This window comes from Amphibalanus amphitrite, unplaced genomic scaffold (genome assembly GCF_019059575.1).
Source record: "Amphibalanus amphitrite isolate SeventyFive unplaced genomic scaffold, NRLGWU_Aamphi_draft 002211F_arrow, whole genome shotgun sequence".
In the NCBI taxonomy this organism is placed as follows: Eukaryota; Metazoa; Arthropoda; class Thecostraca; order Balanomorpha; family Balanidae; genus Amphibalanus; species Amphibalanus amphitrite.
Genome location: NW_024883701.1, coordinates 22,521 through 42,617, shown reverse-complemented (window position 1 = coordinate 42,617; position 20,097 = coordinate 22,521). Strand labels below are relative to the sequence as shown.

At 61.6% G+C, this 20,097-nt stretch overlaps 1 non-coding gene and 6 pseudogenes across 1 annotated transcript; all 7 read right to left on the bottom strand.

Annotated features, from left to right (window-relative positions):
- Positions 1-5,280: 5,280 nt before the first annotated feature.
- LOC122376611 lies at positions 5,281-5,450 on the bottom strand (annotated as a pseudogene).
- Positions 5,451-6,968: 1,518 nt separating this feature from the next.
- Positions 6,969-7,133, bottom strand: LOC122376608 (annotated as a pseudogene).
- Positions 7,134-7,198: 65 nt separating this feature from the next.
- Positions 7,199-7,332, bottom strand: LOC122376613 (annotated as a pseudogene).
- A 1,518-nt stretch (positions 7,333-8,850) lies between these two features.
- Positions 8,851-9,028, bottom strand: LOC122376605 (annotated as a pseudogene).
- A 20-nt stretch (positions 9,029-9,048) lies between these two features.
- On the bottom strand, positions 9,049-9,168 carry LOC122376614 (annotated as a pseudogene).
- A 1,512-nt stretch (positions 9,169-10,680) lies between these two features.
- On the bottom strand, positions 10,681-10,905 carry LOC122376619 (annotated as a pseudogene).
- A 1,839-nt stretch (positions 10,906-12,744) lies between these two features.
- LOC122376621 lies at positions 12,745-12,930 on the bottom strand. Its single transcript, XR_006255675.1, has one exon. It is a non-coding gene; the product is annotated as a U2 spliceosomal RNA (small nuclear RNA).
- Between the last annotated feature and the right edge of the window lie 7,167 nt (positions 12,931-20,097).

The window sequence follows — 20,097 nt, the reverse complement described above, 5'->3', positions numbered from 1 at the left end:
CCCTTGGGGATCACCCCCAGCCGCAGGCAGTGGGTCAGCCGTGGGGCGATGAACGTCCTCACCGCGTCCAACTTCTGCCACGGGGCCAGGGGCGACCCCAGCAGGCGAGCGGCGTCCCGGCGCGCCTCGGCCACCACCTGCAGGGGAGGCTGGGTCAGGCGGGTGTGCCCCACAGGCCGGCCCAGGTACCTGTAGGCCCCGTCCCGGTCAATGAGGGGCAGGGGGGCACCGCACAGGGCGGCGGGCGGGGAGGGGGCGCCGACGGAGAGCAGGGCCGACTTCCCCGGGTTGGGGGTCAGCCCGGCCCAGGCGCACACGCGCTCCAGCAGTGCCAGGCCGTCCTGGACCTCGCTGCGCCGGCTGAAAATCAGAGCCAGGTCGTCAGCGTAGGCGAGGCAGCGCACCTGCGCGGCGGCGAGGGCCCGCAGCAGCGGCTCCAGGGCGAGCGAAAAGAGGAGGCCGCTGAGGGGGCACCCCTGCCGCACGCCGCGCTGGCACGCCACCGGTGCGGTCAGGCCGTCCCCGGCCCGGTACCGGGTGGCGCTCCCCTCGTACAGGCCCTGCAGGACGGCCACGACGTCCTCCGGCACGCCGATCCGCTGCAAGACCTGCCAAAGGAGGCTGTGGGGGACCGAGCCAAACGCGTTGGCCAGGTCGATAAAGGCCACGTGGGCCTCCGTCCCGTCCTCCCGTGCGCTGTTGACGGCGCACTGGAGCACAAAGTTGTGCTCCAGCACACCATCGTACGGCCGGAACCCTTTCTGGCCTGTGGAGAGGAGGTCAGCGGCCTCCACCCACCCGGACAGACGGTCGGCCCACACACCAGCGTACAGCTTGGCGACCGTGGCGCCGAGGGCGATGGGCCGCCAGCTGTCGGGCCGGGTCGGGTCACCCCCCTTGTGGAGGAGGGCCGTCTCTGACACCAGCCAGGTGGGCGGGACGCGGCGCGCCAGCCGACACAGCTCAAAAGCACGGGTCAGTAGCAGGGCGTCGGGGTCGAGGGCGCGCCAGGCCGCATAGCGCATCCCGTCAGGGCCGGGGGCGGTGTTGGCCGCCCGCCGGAGACGGCCCCACACCTCATCAGCCCGAAACGGGGCGGTCAGGGCCGGGGAGGGGGCGGCGGGGGTCAGGTCAGGGACCTCCTGCGGCCGCCGGTCCCACTCCACAGGGGGGCAGGGAGGAGGGGCGAAGTGGGCCGCCAGCTGCTCGCCGGGCACGGGGCACGGGGGCGTCTCCTCCCGCAGCACCTGCCGCACCGCCTTCTCCCTGTTGGAGCGGTACAGCCGCTGCAGCCGGCTGGCCTCCTCGGCCGCGTAGGCCGGCGGCTGCCAGGGCCGCCGGTGGTCCTCGGCCGGCTCCGGCTCCTGCTCCGCTGGCTGGGGGCGGGGCTCGCCGGCGGGAGGGGCGGCGGGGGGACGGTCAGCTGGCGGCCGCTCGTTAGGGGGGCGCCAGGGGGCGGGGCGCCGGCGCCGCTCATGGTAGTCGGCGTTACGCCGGGCCGCCTCGGCGCACAGCCGGGTGAGCTGGCGCTCCACCTCCTCCCACGGGGCGCGGGTCTCCTGCAGGGCGGTTAGGACCGGGAGGAACTGCTGCTGCAGCTCGGTCGGCTCCGGGCCCTGCTGGGTGGGGTCAGGGGCGCCGGCGGGGTCAGGGGCGCCGGCGGGGTCACCAGCACCTCCAGCACCACCACCACGGCCGGCACCACGGCCCCGACCACGGCCAGGGCCGCCGCGGCCACGGCCACGACCGCCACCGCGGCCACCGCCACCGGCACCACCGTCAGGGTCACCAGCGGGGTCACCAGCGGGGGCACCAGCAGCACCACCCCGGCCACGGGAGGCACCACCTCGGCCACGACCGCGGGAGGCACCACGGCCACGACCACGACCGCGGCCGCCACTACGGGCACCGCTGGCAGGTCGGCCAGGGGCGGGGTCACGGTCAGTGGGCGGGTCAGTGGGCAGGTCACCGGGCGGGTCACGGGGCGGGTCACGGGGCGGAGCACGGGGCGGTCCACCAGCCACAGCGCCGGCGGGGTCACCGGGTGGGGCGCGCGGCGGGTCACCGGGCGTCACACGAGTAGCAGTGCCGGGCGAGCCGCGGGGCGAGTCAGCACAGGGCGGGACACGGGCTGCAGCACCGGGCGAGCCGCGGGGCGGGTCAGGCGGGACACGGGGCACGGCGCGGGGCGGGTCAGCGGGTGGGCGACCACCACGGCCACCTCTGCCGCGAGCACCACGGCCGGCGCCGGCAGGCTCACCGCCGGAGCGGCCACTGCCGGGCCGGGTCACGGCAGGGTCACGGGCGACGCTGGGACGGTCACGGTGAGCGGGGTCACCGGGCGGACCGCGGCCACGGGTGGGGCGGGGGCCGGCGGGGTCACGGGGCGGGTCCGACACACCACCGGCACGGCCACCAGCACGGCCACGGGACGGGCCGGGCGCGCCACGGGACGGGCCGGGGTCGGGTCGGTCACGGGAAGGGCCGGGTCGGTCACGGGACGGGCCACCAGCACCGCGGCGAGCACGGCCACCTCCGCCACGGTTAGAGCGGTTATCACGGTCGCCGTCACGGACACGAGTGACACGGGTCACGGGTGGCACAGGGCGGGTCACGGGCGGCACGGTGTGGGTGACGGGGGTCCGCACTACTTCACTGTAGGTGCGTACAGCGGCAGCGGGCGCGTCAGGGACACGGCGCGGGCCGTCGTCACGGGCACCTGTGCAGGGCGGGGCATGCACAGCACGGGGACCGGGAGTGTCGCGTGACACGTCATCAGTGAGGGCACGACCGTCGCGGGCTGGCTCAGTGCCAGGGCGGTCACAGCGGGCCTCGGTAGTGGCCGGCGCGGCGCTACGGTCACCCAGGGCCGGGAACCCGGGCGGGGGCCGTCCTCCCCGGGAAGGGAAGCCGGGAGGGGTCCGCACACGGCGGGGAGGGACACTGGACGGGGCCAGCACGGCGTCGGACCTGTAAAAGACCATGGTCGGGAGCGGACCGTCCTCATCATCGCTGGCGCCGCTCGGGGTCGGGTCACTGCCAGGGGCCGGGTGGCCGGGCATGTCACGGGCCGGGTCACTCGGGACCGGTCCACGCCGGTCACGGCGGCGCCGGCGGCGCCTCCTTCCCCTCCGCTCATCACCCCCACCGCTACCCGAGTCAGTCGGCGGGGAGGGGGCGGGGGGAGGCCGGCCGGCGGCGGCCGGCGGCGAGCCGTCAGCTGACGAGGCAGAGGCCGGAGCAGGGACAGAGCGCGGAGCAGCGTCCGGCGGCGGCGTCTCGGCTCTGTCGGGCGGCGGGCAGTCAGCTGGGGAGAGCGGGGAGGACGGAGCCGGATCCAGCGGCGGCGTCGGGGCTCTGTCGGGGGACGGAGCGTCAGCGGCCACCGGGAGGGGAGGGGAGTCGGTGCCGGCCAGCCGCAGCGACAGCGGCAGGCTGTCCTCCGTCACGGCCGCCTCGGAGTCGGAGGAGACGGCCAGGTCCTCCAGCAGGGTCCAGTCAGAGGGGGAGGGGGCCCGCGGTGGGGTCTCCAGGGTGATGTCCAGCTCACTCCCACTCTCCGACCGCCGACAAGCCTCCAGGGAGGGCGGGAACGGGGGCAGGAGGGGTGAGTCTGGACGGGGCGGGGCGGGGTCCCGCCGGGCCGGGGCCGCCGGCCGCCGGCCGCCACGGCCGATCGCCGCCATGAATCGCCGGGCGAGCCGCTGGAGGGGGCTGGGACGGTCCCGGTCGGCGGGGGGCGACACGGGGTCACCGGGAGGGTCGGGTCGGGCCGGGCTGGTCCGCAGGGATGCCAGGGACCGGCGGACGCGGGGCGTCAGGGCACACGGGGTGCCGAGCGGGGTGGACGACCCAGACGAGTCAGAGGTCGGGGTGGCCGACCCATCAATGGAGGACACACTAGGCATGACTGACGTCACATCGGACACGTCCGACATCACTCCCGGTGACGGGACGGGCGACTGGGGCACAGACCCGGGGGGCAGCACCACAGTAACCCTCACGGGGAAGGGCCGGGGCGTCACAGGGCCGGGCCGGGGCGTCACGGGGCCGGGCCGGGGCGTCACGGGGCCGGGCCGGGGCGTCACGGGGCCATGGTCAACAGACGGCGAGTGGGACACCACGGTGACGTCACTGTCAGAGACGTCAGACGGCGCGGGGGAGCCTCCATCACCGTCGGTGACGTCATCGGCGGCCGGCCGGCCACCGGAGCCGCGCCGGTCGGCCAGCGGGCTCGACACACTCGAGCGGGGCGAGCCGGGGCCGGGGTCAGAGGCCGAGCCGCGGACGGGGGCCTCGGGAGGGGTGAGCGGGGGCAGGGAGACGGCGTCATCACCCGGGGCTGGTCGGTCAGTGTCAGCGGTCGGCGGGAGGGACGGCGTGTCCACGTGGACGGGGGAGCGGCGGCACAGGCGGGCATGGTTAGTCAGGCCGCGCCGGGTCGTAAAACTCCGGCCACACCAGCAGCGGTGGGGCATGGCCACCGGGCCGGCGGCGGCCGGCTGCGCGAAACAGCCGTGCCGGGACAGGTGGTAGGGCAGCTCCTCGTGACAGCCCCCACAGACCCACTGGGCAGAGGTCAGGTCCACGTGGCAGCGAGCGATATGACGCTTCAAGCTTTGCCGAAGCACTGACGGACCGGTGTTGGCGTACCGCGTCCCACAGTTCTCCACTGGGCACATGAGCAGGCCGGGGAGAGGGAACGGGAGCACCAGTCGGCCATCCACGAGAGTGGGCTGGGTGTCCGCCGCCCGGGGAAGGGACACGGGGGGGTCATGGTGCGGTGACACAGACATGGTATGAGAGACGCAATAGCACAGCGAGGCAATACAATACACTACACCAACTCACACCACAACACAGCACAACACAAGCCAGTGAGTCGGGGGGCGCCGGCTCGGGCACCGGGAAACCACGCGGCGAGGCCGGGACCGAAAGACAGAGTAACGCGGGCGGAACAAGGACAATTTAGGTGCGAAACAAGCCGAAAATGGGTATAATTAAGGCATACGATATCGAATAAAGAATTAGCAAAAACAAGAAACGTTGATCAGCAGGCCGGCGTTAGAAGAGAAAAGGGCGGGAAGGGAGTTCAAATTCAAAGGTTTGGCGCCAAATCCCAACGGTCTGGGTTTTGGCGCGAAACCTTTGAAAACCGGTCAACGGCTGAAGGCCGTTGCCCGGAAGCCGGGGGGGGGGGGGGAGAGGCAGTCGCCGCGCGGTCTCACCTGGTGTAGAGCAGCAGCAGCGCCCCCTCCTCGGCAGGCGGCGACGGTGGCGACACCACGCGGACTGGCACAGAAACACTGCACACCACAGATCCGACAGGGAATACAATTCCCGACCTTTTGGCTAAAATCAAAGTGAAAAGCGCCTCGCGCGACTTCAAAATAGGTCAACAAACCCACAGATACTACACTTTGATCTTAGCCAAAAGGCCGAGAAGCGATACTTAAGCACAACACTTTTAGATACTTATGCAGTTAAGGGATAACTATTAGTACTAGTAACGATGCAGAGCTATAGCGTGAGCGCTAGTGGCCACGGCGAGTGATAAGAGTGGTCCATTATGTTACATTCAAAGTATACGCAGTTTCAGTTTATCCTCACCATGGTAAGTATCTGTAAGCACAAAAGATCGCCAAACTCGAAATAATTTCGAATTAGTGGCTCTCGACCGTGCGTTTGTACACACGCAAATGGAGACGGCGGCGCCGCGCCGACAGTTATCAGTGGTGCGACATCAGATGGCAGCACAGTCGAACACCACGACGTATGGCAGCGCTCTACCCCCCCCCCCCCCTAGCTCTACCCCCCCCCCCCCTAGCTGCATGCAGACAAAAGCATGCATCGCAAAAGTACGTATTGCACATGTACGTCAGCAAAAGTACTGATTAATCATGTACGTAACGAATAAGGCACGTATCGACAAAAATGTATCTTGATAGTAGTTAATGGCCGTTTTCACGACGGTCTATCCGGCGAATGCACCTGATGTGATCAAATCTGCACGTACTTTCTTTTACAGCAAATAGCTTCATTTTATGAATTTATTACAGTGTTTTAATCGATGATGCTCTCTGAAAATATGACAAATCAGGCATATAAGAAATTAGTGCATATAAGTGCTAGCTGATAGCTGCTAAGAGGACACACTGAACCTGATTTGACCAATTCTGCACTTTATCTGTACCACCTGTGCATCAAATGTGTACCAGATGGCCGTCGTGAAAACGGCTAATATGAATAAATAAAGCATTTGTCAGGACCTTACCAAAGCACAGATGTAAGGAATGTCGATAGATACTGCTATTTTTCCAGTTACTTTTTTCATTTCGATATACGATTGCACGCCTCACGCTATAGCAAAACTAATAAAAAGAGAAAAGTTTTAAAAGCATATGATGCTTTACGTAAGGCAAAGCTGTCGTCACCCACAACTTCCCACACGCCCCCCACTGTCCATCACTGATACCGAATGAATAGTGATAAAGATGTCAGCTTTACAGGTACCTCAGTTAGATGATGATGCACCGTCTTTACTGAGTTTCACCAGATAGAGCGGCCTTTCCAGTCACATTTTAGGACGCCGATGCACCGTGTACTTGAAAGATGTCGATTGTCTGGGAACAAAATAAATGCGTGAATTAATTCGCCTATTGTAGCGGTTATCGTGGCTCGGGTCGGGGGCGGCACGTAGTAGTGGAATTCGAGAAAAAAAAACGTCTATAATCATAATGATATTGATTGGGTCATTTTTCTTCATGACCTGAGATGACCTCAGGGACATTGAGGGGTCACAGGTACAATTTGCCGATACCCGCATTTTTATTCCATTTAGTATGAGCGTTTGTCTATGACCATGATCAAAAAGAGGCGTATTTTCATGTTTTGTCAATTTTTATTGTCATATATCTTAAAAGTATCTTTATCCTTTTATTTTCACCACATATCACAACGCATGATAACAAAAGTGGGCCGATCCTGGCTGTAGTGCAATGCCAGGCCAACCCGCGGCAGGGCTGGAGCAAGCTCCAAAAACCCCGCCAAAGTCCAAAAATCAGTTTAATATTCTGGTCCCCATGTAGGGGACGTATCAGATATTAAGCTGATAAGAACAGAGGTGTGTATATAAGTGCATGTTGGTGGCATGGGTTTGTAAAAGGTAAGCCAACCAAGAGCAAATATATCCCGACCTAGTGGTTTCAGACCGGTGTGCAAATATCCGGGGCCAAGACCCGCCCCCCGCCCCCAAAGGGCGGCGGCCCTGGAGTTGACCAGGTTCCGTACAGATACTACACTTTGATCTTAGCCAAAAGGCCGAGAAGCGATACTTAAGCACAACACTTTTAGATACTTATGCAGTTAAGGGATAACTATTAGTACTAGTAACGATGCAGAGCTATAGCGTGAGCGCTAGTGGCCACGGCGAGTGATAAGAGTGGTCCATTATGTTACATTCAAAGTATACGCAGTTTCAGTTTATCCTCACCATGGTAAGTATCTGTAAGCACAAAAGATCGCCAAACTCGAAATAATTTCGAATTAGTGGCTCTCGACCGTGCGTTTGTACACACGCAAATGGAGACGGCGGCGCCGCGCCGACAGTTATCAGTGGTGCGACATCAGATGGCAGCACAGTCGAACACCACGACGTATGGCAGCGCTCTACCCCCCCCCCCCCCTAGCTCTACCCCCCCCCCCCTAGCTGCATGCAGACAAAAGCATGCATCGCAAAAGTACGTATTGCACATGTACGTCAGCAAAAGTACTGATTAATCATGTACGTAACGAATAAGGCACGTATCGACAAAAATGTATCTTGATAGTAGTTAATGGCCGTTTTCACGACGGTCTATCCGGCGAATGCACCTGATGTGATCAAATCTGCACGTACTTTCTTTTACAGCAAATAGCTTCATTTTATGAATTTATTACAGTGTTTTAATCGATGATGCTCTCTGAAAATATGACAAATCAGGCATATAAGAAATTAGTGCATATAAGTGCTAGCTGATAGCTGCTAAGAGGACACACTGAACCTGATTTGACCAATTCTGCACTTTATCTGTACCACCTGTGCATCAAATGTGTACCAGATGGCCGTCGTGAAAACGGCTAATATGAATAAATAAAGCATTTGTCAGGACCTTACCAAAGCACAGATGTAAGGAATGTCGATAGATACTGCTATTTTTCCAGTTACTTTTTTCATTTCGATATACGATTGCACGCCTCACGCTATAGCAAAACTAATAAAAAGAGAAAAGTTTTAAAAGCATATGATGCTTTACGTAAGGCAAAGCTGTCGTCACCCACAACTTCCCACACGCCCCCCACTGTCCATCACTGATACCGAATGAATAGTGATAAAGATGTCAGCTTTACAGGTACCTCAGTTAGATGATGATGCACCGTCTTTACTGAGTTTCACCAGATAGAGCGGCCTTTCCAGTCACATTTTAGGACGCCGATGCACCGTGTACTTGAAAGATGTCGATTGTCTGGGAACAAAATAAATGCGTGAATTAATTCGCCTATTGTAGCGGTTATCGTGGCTCGGGTCGGGGGCGGCACGTAGTAGTGGAATTCGAGAAAAAAAAAACGTCTATAATCATAATGATATTGATTGGGTCATTTTTCTTCATGACCTGAGATGACCTCAGGGACATTGAGGGGTCACAGGTACAATTTGCCGATACCCGCATTTTTATTCCATTTAGTATGAGCGTTTGTCTATGACCATGATCAAAAAGAGGCGTATTTTCATGTTTTGTCAATTTTTATTGTCATATATCTTAAAAGTATCTTTATCCTTTTATTTTCACCACATATCACAACGCATGATAACAAAAGTGGGCCGATCCTGGCTGTAGTGCAATGCCAGGCCAACCCGCGGCAGGGCTGGAGCAAGCTCCAAAAACCCCGCCAAAGTCCAAAAATCAGTTTAATATTCTGGTCCCCATGTAGGGGACGTATCAGATATTAAGCTGATAAGAACAGATTTTTTAGCGTATAGAGCATGTTTTAGCGGCGTGCTTTGTAAGAGAAAGGTAGCCAACCAAAAGCATGTCTATCCCGACCAATGAGCCGCGATCATGTGCAAATACCGGGGGAATGCCCCACAGATACTACACTTTGATCTTAGCCAAAAGGCCGAGAAGCGATACTTAAGCACAACACTTTTAGATACTTATGCAGTTAAGGGATAACTATTAGTACTAGTAACGATGCAGAGCTATAGCGTGAGCGCTAGTGGCCACGGCGAGTGATAAGAGTGGTCCATTATGTTACATTCAAAGTATACGCAGTTTCAGTTTATCCTCACCATGGTAAGTATCTGTAAGCACAAAAGATCGCCAAACTCGAAATAATTTCGAATTAGTGGCTCTCGACCGTGCGTTTGTACACACGCAAATGGAGACGGCGGCGCCGCGCCGACAGTTATCAGTGGTGCGACATCAGATGGCAGCACAGTCGAACACCACGACGTATGGCAGCGCTCTACCCCCCCCCCCTAGCTCTACCCCCCCCCCTAGCTGCATGCAGACAAAAGCATGCATCGCAAAAGTACGTATTGCACATGTACGTCAGCAAAAGTACTGATTAATCATGTACGTAACGAATAAGGCACGTATCGACAAAAATGTATCTTGATAGTAGTTAATGGCCGTTTTCACGACGGTCTATCCGGCGAATGCACCTGATGTGATCAAATCTGCACGTACTTTCTTTTACAGCAAATAGCTTCATTTTATGAATTTATTACAGTGTTTTAATCGATGATGCTCTCTGAAAATATGACAAATCAGGCATATAAGAAATTAGTGCATATAAGTGCTAGCTGATAGCTGCTAAGAGGACACACTGAACCTGATTTGACCAATTCTGCACTTTATCTGTACCACCTGTGCATCAAATGTGTACCAGATGGCCGTCGTGAAAACGGCTAATATGAATAAATAAAGCATTTGTCAGGACCTTACCAAAGCACAGATGTAAGGAATGTCGATAGATACTGCTATTTTTCCAGTTACTTTTTTCATTTCGATATACGATTGCACGCCTCACGCTATAGCAAAACTAATAAAAAGAGAAAAGTTTTAAAAGCATATGATGCTTTACGTAAGGCAAAGCTGTCGTCACCCACAACTTCCCACACGCCCCCCACTGTCCATCACTGATACCGAATGAATAGTGATAAAGATGTCAGCTTTACAGGTACCTCAGTTAGATGATGATGCACCGTCTTTACTGAGTTTCACCAGATAGAGCGGCCTTTCCAGTCACATTTTAGGACGCCGATGCACCGTGTACTTGAAAGATGTCGATTGTCTGGGAACAAAATAAATGCGTGAATTAATTCGCCTATTGTAGCGGTTATCGTGGCTCGGGTCGGGGGCGGCACGTAGTAGTGGAATTCGAGAAAAAAAAACGTCTATAATCATAATGATATTGATTGGGTCATTTTTCTTCATGACCTGAGATGACCTCAGGGACATTGAGGGGTCACAGGTACAATTTGCCGATACCCGCATTTTTATTCCATTTAGTATGAGCGTTTGTCTATGACCATGATCAAAAAGAGGCGTATTTTCATGTTTTGTCAATTTTTATTGTCATATATCTTAAAAGTATCTTTATCCTTTTATTTTCACCACATATCACAACGCATGATAACAAAAGTGGGCCGATCCTGGCTGTAGTGCAATGCCAGGCCAACCCGCGGCAGGGCTGGAGCAAGCTCCAAAAACCCCGCCAAAGTCCAAAAATCAGTTTAATATTCTGGTCCCCATGTAGGGGACGTATCAGATATTAAGCTGATAAGAACAGAGGTGTGTATATAAGTGCATGTTGGTGGCATGGTACTACACTTTGATCTTAGCCAAAAGGCCGAGAAGCGATACTTAAGCACTTTGTTTTGTTGGGTTAGGCCCTTTCGGTCGACAAGACCATTGCAGAGCCGGAAGGATGATAGGAATTAGGGGGAGACATTGGTCTGGGCAGGCACCCTAGTGAGTCGCCGGGGCTGAGCCCGTCCAGAGGACAGGCCACCCAGCCCCAAGGCACTCACTGCACCCGGCTACGGGGTGCGCTCCCTCGGGAGCAGCGGTGCCGCTCCAAGGGAGCAGCCCGCATGAGATAAAGTTGCCTGCCCAGCCCGGAAGGGGGTTGTGGCGTGGAGGAGAAGGATTTCAGTATCCTGAGGATAGAAGCACGGACAGGTGACTTAAGCACAACACTTTTAGATACTTATGCAGTTAAGGGATAACTATTAGTACTAGTAACGATGCAGAGCTATAGCGTGAGCGCTAGTGGCCACGGCGAGTGATAAGAGTGGTCCATTATGTTACATTCAAAGTATACGCAGTTTCAGTTTATCCTCACCATGGTAAGTATCTGTAAGCACAAAAGATCGCCAAACTCGAAATAATTTCGAATTAGTGGCTCTCGACCGTGCGTTTGTACACACGCAAATGGAGACGGCGGCGCCGCGCCGACAGTTATCAGTGGTGCGACATCAGATGGCAGCACAGTCGAACACCACGACGTATGGCAGCGCTCTACCCCCCCCCCCCCTAGCTCTACCCCCCCCCCCCTAGCTGCATGCAGACAAAAGCATGCATCGCAAAAGTACGTATTGCACATGTACGTCAGCAAAAGTACTGATTAATCATGTACGTAACGAATAAGGCACGTATCGACAAAAATGTATCTTGATAGTAGTTAATGGCCGTTTTCACGACGGTCTATCCGGCGAATGCACCTGATGTGATCAAATCTGCACGTACTTTCTTTTACAGCAAATAGCTTCATTTTATGAATTTATTACAGTGTTTTAATCGATGATGCTCTCTGAAAATATGACAAATCAGGCATATAAGAAATTAGTGCATATAAGTGCTAGCTGATAGCTGCTAAGAGGACACACTGAACCTGATTTGACCAATTCTGCACTTTATCTGTACCACCTGTGCATCAAATGTGTACCAGATGGCCGTCGTGAAAACGGCTAATATGAATAAATAAAGCATTTGTCAGGACCTTACCAAAGCACAGATGTAAGGAATGTCGATAGATACTGCTATTTTTCCAGTTACTTTTTTCATTTCGATATACGATTGCACGCCTCACGCTATAGCAAAACTAATAAAAAGAGAAAAGTTTTAAAAGCATATGATGCTTTACGTAAGGCAAAGCTGTCGTCACCCACAACTTCCCACACGCCCCCCACTGTCCATCACTGATACCGAATGAATAGTGATAAAGATGTCAGCTTTACAGGTACCTCAGTTAGATGATGATGCACCGTCTTTACTGAGTTTCACCAGATAGAGCGGCCTTTCCAGTCACATTTTAGGACGCCGATGCACCGTGTACTTGAAAGATGTCGATTGTCTGGGAACAAAATAAATGCGTGAATTAATTCGCCTATTGTAGCGGTTATCGTGGCTCGGGTCGGGGGCGGCACGTAGTAGTGGAATTCGAGAAAAAAAAACGTCTATAATCATAATGATATTGATTGGGTCATTTTTCTTCATGACCTGAGATGACCTCAGGGACATTGAGGGGTCACAGGTACAATTTGCCGATACCCGCATTTTTATTCCATTTAGTATGAGCGTTTGTCTATGACCATGATCAAAAAGAGGCGTATTTTCATGTTTTGTCAATTTTTATTGTCATATATCTTAAAAGTATCTTTATCCTTTTATTTTCACCACATATCACAACGCATGATAACAAAAGTGGGCCGATCCTGGCTGTAGTGCAATGCCAGGCCAACCCGCGGCAGGGCTGGAGCAAGCTCCAAAAACCCCGCCAAAGTCCAAAAATCAGTTTAATATTCTGGTCCCCATGTAGGGGACGTATCAGATATTAAGCTGATAAGAACAGATTTTTTTTTTATTTTCAAAAGTACATGGTGATAACAGGGACGGTCGTACACTAAAAAAGAAAATTAAAAACGGGGACAACAGTCATGCCCAGCCGTTAGACAGAGACCATGCACAAGATAACAACAAGCGAATAGTTCCAGACCCCGCAGGGTCACCATGGCGGTCGGCCACACACCCCGGGCAGGCTGGCGGGAGAATCGGGGGAGGGGGAGGAGGGAGGCGGCAGCGGGGGAGGCACCACGGCGGGCCGGCGGGGCGGTCCAGGGAGGGAGGGGAGGGGGCGGGTAAGCTCCATAACTAGGACCATCACAGCTGCTACTCGGCAGCTCCCGGGCCGCGCGTGTGCCCCGGGACTACTGTAGGCCGACCTGACCTGGCCCGACCAGCGGTCCGGGCCACCCCGCAGCGCTGCCACCTCGGCCAGCCGACTGCTCCAACGCATTGGTCACCATCACCAGCACCAAAAGCGTAGCGCTCACCAGCGCACCAAGCGGGGACGTGGGAGGGCGCTGGAGGCCACCGCCAACCAAGCCGCCCAGACCACACTCCAGCACCACAAGCCGCGTGCCACCGTACCCAGAGCAGGGGAGGGGGAGGGTCAGGGGTCCCTCCCCCGGCCCACACCGGCCGAGACCCACCGGAGGGCGCCGACCCCCACACCACCGCCTCGGGGCAGGGAGGGCACCGTGACCCCGTGCGGCACCGGGGAGGGTCGACCGACAGCGGCCGGCCACGACCCCGGGGCCACGGGGGACAGAGGGTGCCGGGGAAGGGGGGGGGGTAGAGGGGGGCCAGACGAGCCCGGAGTGCGGGCCGACCGAAACAGGTAGCACATCGGTGCAAGCATCAACATATCATACATAGGCTTCAGTAGCCAGTGGACCAAACAGGTCTATCGGTGTAGCTTTACCGTGGGATAACTACACAATAACGGGTCGGTGGCGTGGGGGCCACGGACATCAACGGACAGTTTTGGCAGAGGGCCACAACAGCATAGGGCCGGCATCGGTCACGAAAGGCACCAGGGTGCCGATCCAGCACAACACATTACACACTTGATCAAAGCTCATAGACAGTAGGCGCCAGGAGGCTGCACAGTCAGTGTGGGCCAACAACATCGGTATGGTAGACAGAGGCTCAGGTAAGCCGATCAAACAAAGCATACAAAGTGGGCTCACGGGTTGATCAGGCGGTAGTAGTGAGCACCATCAGACCAGAAGGGTCCGTCGGTAGGCCTAAGCGATTAACCGTACATGTCTATTGGTGAGCCTGCACAGACAGAGCTGGGACGGTAGCAGCTCGTCCCTACATACAGGTACAATGGCGAGTGAGACATACACTGTATCCCCCCCTCCCCGACACACACACACACATACACATACACTGAGTCGGCCCGACCCGTCACCGAGCCACGCTGTCTGTGAGTACGGTCATACAACGGGGGCGGGTGGTCCGACCGGGGACCGAAGGGGTCCCACTGGGGCCTGAGGGGCCCTATTGGAACCTGAGGGGTCCCACCTGGACCTGAGGGGTCCTACTGGGACATGAGGGGTCCGCGTTCACACCGCATCGGGCGGTGACGGCCATTGAGGACAATGACATACCCATAATACACATTAAGCATTCGTATGACAATCCCGTCCCATCCCATCCCTCCATACCCAATCCCCACACTCCCCACCCCACGGCACTGCAGTGACAGTCACTGCAGACGGGCACTGTCACTGCCCAGAGCTCATAGGGCTGCCAGGTCTCTCACTCAGTGACCGCTGTCACCGGTCACCAGAACGGCCGGGCGCTGGTCACCGGGCCAGGCAGCCGGGTGGAGCGTCACGCATCAATCACAGGCCACGCACTGTGACACCGAGCCAGAGTAGGCACAGGCGAGTGCCGGCCGGCCGGGCGGCCACGGCGGACCGTCTACGGCGGCTACGGCGGGGGCGTACCGTCTACGGGCGGACACGGCCAGTGAGTGGCCACTGTCCGCCACAACACTCCCGTCCCACCCCGTCCCATCACTCCCACCCCAACACTCCCCACCCCACGTCACCGCGGCGCGCACATCACCGAGCGGTGACGTCACAACTGTCCGTCACTGAGACGGCAGCGAGCCGACGGGGCACCAGCGGGCGCCGACGAGCCCAGACCGACGCGGCGGTCAGGGCACCACGCGCACTAGTTCGCGACGCGGTCACCAGACGGCGCCAGCCAGCGCCGAGCGACGGGCACCGCGGCACAAACGAGCGCCGGCCGACGGGCCGGAACAGTCTCCAGCCCGCAGCGGCGGGCGCCGGCACGGGGTGCGGCCCGGCGCACCGACAGCCCCGACCGACTGACAGTCTCGGGGAGAACGGTCGGCGCCGGGCGGCGGGGTGCAGCGCGGCGCACGGACAGCCGCGGTCACGAGCCGGGCGGCGGTCACGGAGGTGGCCACCGAGAGGGCGGCCACCGGCCATCGGCCACTTGAAGGCAGCCGCCGGGAGGGCGGCCACCGGCCACAGGCAGTGGTCACTTGATGGCGGCCACCGGGAGGGCGGCCATCGGCCACTTGATGGCGACCACCGAGAGGGCGGCCACCGGCCATCAGCAGAGCGGACACCGGCCACTTGACAGCGGCCACCGGGAGGGTGGCCACCGGCCACGGGCAGCGGCCGCTTGAAGGCAGCCGCCGGGAGGGCGGCCACCGGCCATCAGCAGAGCGGCCACCGGCCACTTGACGGCAGCCACCGAGAGGGCAGCCACCAGCCACTTGACGGTGCGCCAGACGCCAGCAGTCGACAGGGCCGGCACCAGCGGCACCAGCCGACGGGCCGGCACCAGACGGCACCAGCCGACGGGCCGGCACCAGCGGCACCAGCGGCAGACGGCAGCCACGGGCAGCGGCCGCCGAGCCCCGGTCACCGGTCCAGCGTGACCGGGCGGAGAGCGCCACAGGGCGGCCGACGGACGCCAGGAGCGGCCCGGCGGTCACCGGAGGCGACCCCAGGTCACCGGCAGGCGACCACGGCAGCGGCCACCAGACGAGGGGCGGCCACCACGGGGCAGCCACGGCCACCAGGGGCAGCCACAGCCACCGGGTGAGGCGGCTCCAGCCACCGGGGGCAGCCTCAGCCACCAGGTGAGGCGGCCACGGCCACCCGGTCGGCCCGGCCGGAGACGGCGGCCAGGGCCACCTCTCATGCGGTCAGCGGTCAACACACACGGGAGGGACCGGGCGGCGGACACCGGGGGGTCGGCACACGGGTATCAGACGCCGGGCAGGCTCAGGGTCGGTCACGGACCTGCACTGGGTCAGCGGTCATCTGGTCACGCCCGGCTGGCACCCAGGGCACGGGTACGCACAAACACTTGACAACAACAATACAACAGACGATCACAACACAATGTACAAACATTTACATAACATAACATAACAAATAACACCAGAACACAGTCATACGGCCCTGGGGTCCTCGTGAGGGACAGGGGCGCCTAATACTGGCGTGAACCAGTGACGTGTTCCACGTACACATCCCTCGACCACCTGAGGGTGTCGCTGACCATCAGCTTCCTCATCAGTCGGGCGTACACCCGGCTGACGCGCAGCTGCCGGAGGGTGGCCTCGTTCCCCCGCACCCACGTCCCCAGGGACCCCAACACGAGGGCGTGGACCGAGGCCGTCTTCCCCTGCCGCCGCAGCTCCTGCACGAGGGGCGCGTACTTGCGCTCCTTGTCTGCGGCGGCAGCGCGGAGGGCCTCTGGACGATTTTCAAAGGACACCGTGACGTCGACAAGGGTCACTCGGTCACCACGGGTCACCACGAGGTCGGGGCGGAGGGCAGAGTCGAGGCCGGGCACCCGACGGTTCACCCGGACCTCGTCACCGGGGAAGACCGGCGTGGCGCGCTCCAGCCGGGCCAGCAGCGCGTCATGGCGCTTCTGGTAGGCCTCGGCGTGGGCTGTAAGGCAATGATTGATGACGTGCGGCAGCGTCTCTTGGACGTAGCCGCACCGGCGGCACCGGCGGTCTGCCCCTGGCCTGCGGGAGTACGCGTTAAGGGGGACCAGGGACAGACGGGCGCGGTGCACGAACCGCCAGTCGGCGAACCGGGTGAAGCTCCCATTATACATATAATGGGAGCTCACCGGCTGGTCGGCCACACAAGCCAGCACCTTGCCCTGCTGTGGGAGACGGGTCAGGTCGGCGAGGTCAGTGCGGCGGACCGCCTCCCGGAGCGCGCGCGACTCGCGCCGCGGCTCCACGTCCGCCTCCCCCACCTGCAGGACAGGGGGGTCAGCGGCGCGCCAGCGGACGGGGGCGCGGCGGGCGAGGGCGGTGGTGGCCACACGGGTCCGGGTCGAGCGGCACGACACGCCCCCGCCGTCGTCACGCATGGCGACCCCGTTCAAGTAGTCCGCCAGGTCGGCCGGGGTCGGGTCACGGCGGACACGGCGCCGGGCGGCACCGGTCAGCTCGGCGGCCGCCAGCTCGGCCACCGCCGGGTCACGGGAGTGGAGGAGGCGCTGGGTGGCCGCCGCCAGAAGGATATCCGCCTCCTGGGCGAAATGGGTTAGTCCCACGCCACCGGCACCTGTGGGGCTATAAAGGTAGTGATTTGTGGCGTTTATTGGCAGGTTGAGGACCCCCTTCACGCGCCACCGCAGCGACCTGTCAAAAGCGGCCAGGGCCCCCTTGGGGATCACCCCCAGCCGCAGGCAGTGGGTAAGCCGTGGGGCGATGAACGCCCGCACCGCGTCCAGCTTCTGCCAGGGGGCCAGGGGCGAACCCAGGAGGCGGGCGGCGTCACGGCGCGCCTCGGCCACCACCTGCAGGGGCGGCTGGATCAGGCGGGTGTGCCCGACGGGTCGGCCGAGGTACCTGTAGGCCCCGTCCCTGTCAATGAGGGGCAAGGGGGCGCCGCACAGGGTGGCGGGCGGGGAGGGGGCGCCGACGGAGAGCAGGGCCGACTTCCCCGGGTTGGGGGTCAGCCCGGCCCAGGCGCACACGCGCTCCAGCAGCGCCAGGCCGTCCTGCACCTCGCTGCGCCGGCTGAAAATCAGAGCCAGGTCATCGGCGTAGGCCAGGCAGCGCACCTGCGCGGCGGCGAGGGCCCGCAGCAGCGGCTCCAGGGCGAGGGAGAAGAGGAGGCCGCTGAGGGGGCACCCCTGCCGCACGCCACGCTGGCACGCCACCGGCGCGGTCAGGCCGTCCCCGGCGCGGTACCGGGTGGCGCTGCCCTGGTACAGGCCCTGTACCACCGCCACGACCTCCTCCGGCACACCGACCCGCTGCAAGACCTGCCAAAGGAGGCTGTGGGGGACCGAGCCGAAAGCATTGGTCAGGTCAATGAAGGCCACGTGGGCCTCTGTCCCGTCCTCCCGGGCGCTGTTGATGGCGCTCTGGAGCACAAAGTTGTGCTCCAGCACGCCGTCGAATGGCCGGAAACCCTTTTGACCTGTGGAGAGGAGGTCAGCGGCCTCCACCCACCCGGACAGACGGTCGGCCCACACACCGGCGTACAGCTTGGCGACCGTGGCGCCGAGGGCGATGGGCCGCCAGCTGTCGGGCCGGGTCGGGTCACCCCCCTTGTGGAGGAGGGCCGTCTCTGACACCAGCCAGGTGGGCGGGACGCGGCGCGCCAGCCGGCAGAGCTCGAACGCCCGGGTCAGCAGCAGGGCGCCGGGGTCGAGGGCGCGCCAGGCGGCGTAGCGCAGCCCGTCAGGGCCGGGGGCGGTGTTGGCCGCCCGCCGGAGACGGCCCCACACCTCGTCGGCTCGGAACGGGGCGGTCAGAGCCGGGGAGGGGGCGGCGGGGGTCAGGTCAGGGACCTCCTGCGGCCGCCGGTCCCACTCCACAGGGGGGCAGGGAGGAGGGGCGAAGTGGGCCGCCAGCTGCTCGCCGGGCACGGGGCACGGGGGCGTCTCCTCCCGTAGCACCTGCCGCACCGCCTTCTCCCTGTTGGAGCGGTACAGCCGCTGCAGCCGGCTGGCCTCCTCGGCCGCGTAGGCCGGCGGCTGCCAGGGCCGCCGGTGGTCCTCGGCCGGCTCCGGCTCCTGCTCCGCTGGAGGGGGGCGGGGCTCGCCGGCGGGGGGACGGTCAGCGGGCGGCCGCTCGTTAGGGGGGCGCCAGGGGGCGGGGCGCCGGCGCCGCTCATGGTAGTCGGCGTTACGCCGGGCCGCCTCGGCGCACAGCCGGGTGAGCTGGCGCTCCACATCCTCCCACGGGGTGTGGGTCTCCTGCAAGGCGGTCAGTATGGGCAGGAATTCCTGCTGCAGCTCGGTCGGCTCCGGGCCCTGCTGGGTGGGGTCAGGGGCGACGGCGGGGTCAGGGGCGCCGGCGGGGTCACCAGCACCTCCAGCACCACCACCACGGCCGGCACCACGGCCCCGACCACGGCCAGGGCCGCCGCGGCCACGGCCACGACCGCCACCACGGCCACCGCCACCGGCACCACCGTCAGGGTCACCAGCGGGGTCACCAGCGGGGGCACCAGCAGCACCACCCCGGCCACGGGAGGCACCACCTCGGCCACGACCGCGGGAGGCACCACGGCCACGACCACGACCGCGGCCGCCACCACGGGCACCGCCGGCAGGTCGGTCAGGGGCGGGGTCACGGTCAGTGGGCGGGTCACCGGGCGGGTCACCGGGCGGGTCACGGGGCGGAGCACGGGGCGGTCCACCGGCCACAGCGCCGGCGGGGTCACCGGGTGGGGCGCGAGGCGGGTGACCAGGCGGCACACGAGCAGCAGTGCCGGGCGAGCCGCGGGGCGGGTCAGGCGGGACACGGGGCACGGCGCGGGGCGGGTCAGCGGGTGGGCGACCACCACGGCCACCCCTGCCGCGAGCACCACGGCCGGCGCCGGTAGGCTCGCCGCCGGAGCGGCCACGGCCGGGACGGGTCACGGCTGGGTCACGGGCGACGCTGGGACGGTCACGGTGAGCGGGGTCACCGGGCGGGCCGCGGCCACGGGTGGGGCGGGGCGCAGCACCGCCATGGGGAGGGTCACGGTCACGGGGTGACACGGGTGCACGGCGGGTCAGGTCAGCGCCGGGGCGGCCACCGGCGGCGGCACGGGACGGGCCGGCAGCGTCACGGGCCGGGTTAGCGGCGGGTTGGCGGCCACGACCCCCGTCACGGCCTCCACGACCACGGTTAGCACGCCGGTCACCACCGGGGTCACGGGAGGGACCCGGCACGGCATGGGGTGCGGGCGGC